General features: G+C 50.5%; 1 pseudogene; it reads right to left on the bottom strand.

Annotated features, from left to right (window-relative positions):
- Positions 1-698: 698 nt before the first annotated feature.
- LOC105708753 (dihydrofolate reductase-like) lies at positions 699-1,283 on the bottom strand (annotated as a pseudogene).
- Between the last annotated feature and the right edge of the window lie 253 nt (positions 1,284-1,536).

Below are 1,536 nucleotides of genomic sequence, written 5' to 3'. Positions count from 1 at the left end.
GAATGAAGACTAACAGCCCGGTGGCCGCTAACCGTTCCACCCGTCGTCGTTCGGAACTTCGCTCACCTCCCAGGCCCGTTAAGGCCTTTGTCCGTTGTCGTCAGGATTAGGTAGGTCTCGCCCAATGGGGACAGAGAGGTCACTGGGGACCCGGATCTGCATGGCTCCGTGGCCTAAAGAGGCAGCCGAGCCTGCCTGTGTCCTTAGGCTGCCTTCCCAGGCCCTCTATGACCTAACGGCCTCCGCTGCGCGGCATTCGAGGGGCCGCCATGTTTCCTGGTCCGCCCCTCCCAACGCCACCCAAAGGCATTGCATCCGGGCAGCTCAGCTTGGGCTCTGTCGAGGCCCAGCACACTTGGGCCGGGAGACCCAGTGGCCAGCAGGCTCCAGGCTGGAGTACTGGCTGGGAGAAGCTGCCGCCGCCATCAATCACCAAAGTGGGGTAGGGTAGAGAGGTTCACCACGGTTTCAAGGCCTGAGCCTGGCCAGGCCAATAGGCAGCCACAGCGGAGGCGTCCGGTGTCTGAAGGGCAGAGGGCACAGCCTGTCCCTGAGCCCCCCTGCTCTCCCGCCAGGAGGGCCCAGGGGCAGCACGCGGCGCTGTGCGTCTCTCCGCATTCTCTGCCTGACCGGAACTCAAGTCTTTTTTTTTTTCTAATGGAAAATATATACTTTTTTTCTGGGACAGGGGGAACAACTTAAAATACACCAGAGAACACCTTCATATTAATTATTCTCATTACTTCAAATTCGTACTTAATGCCTTTCCCCTTCTGGACATCAGATGGAACACCGGGTATTCTGGCAGAAGTTTGTATTTCTCCAAATCAATTTCTGAAAAAAAGTGTCACTTTCCAAGTCCTGCATAATCCTTGTCACATATAGTTTAAGATGGCCTGGGTGATTCATGGCTTCCTTACAAACAGAACTGCCACCAACTATCCATATCACATCTACTTTATTTGCTAATTCTGGTTGTTCAGTAAATTTTAAGGCATCAGCCAGACTTCTGGCAAGAAAATGAGCTCCTTGTGGAGGTTCCTTGACTTCTCTGCTGAGAACTAAATTAATTCTATATTTTAAAGTCGATTCTTCTCAGGAATGCAGAAGCAGGTCTTCCTACCCATAATCACCAGATTCTGTTGACCTTCTACTGAAGAGGTTGTGGTCATTCTCTGGAAATACCTGAATTCATTCCTGAGCAGTGGCCAGGGCAGGACCCCGATCTTGCCAATGCCCATGTTCTGGAACATAGGGACGATGCAATTTAGCAAACAAACCATGACAGCAGCGGTGAGCACCTCCGAACCCACTCGCTTTGGCTACATTTAAGATCACCATTTCTCTTTAACATCTGAAGTTCCGGTGCTGGTATGAGCCACTGTGCCCAGCCTGTGGTCTTTTGATTCACTAAGTGGCTTAATAAGAAAAAGTTAATTTGAGCCAATACTTCTGGTATGTTCATTTTTATTTGTAACAGAAGCTTTCTCTGAATCCATCCCCGTAAGGTGAATTGGAAAACTGCAATCATAGCCA

Source organism: Aotus nancymaae, unplaced genomic scaffold, assembly GCF_030222135.1.
Source record: "Aotus nancymaae isolate 86718 unplaced genomic scaffold, 86718_ANA_hifiasm-v0.15.2.pri h1tg000027l, whole genome shotgun sequence".
Classification (NCBI taxonomy): domain Eukaryota; kingdom Metazoa; phylum Chordata; class Mammalia; order Primates; family Aotidae; genus Aotus; species Aotus nancymaae.
The sequence above is the reverse complement of the archived record's forward strand: the minus strand, read 5'-3'. Positions and strand labels throughout refer to the sequence as shown.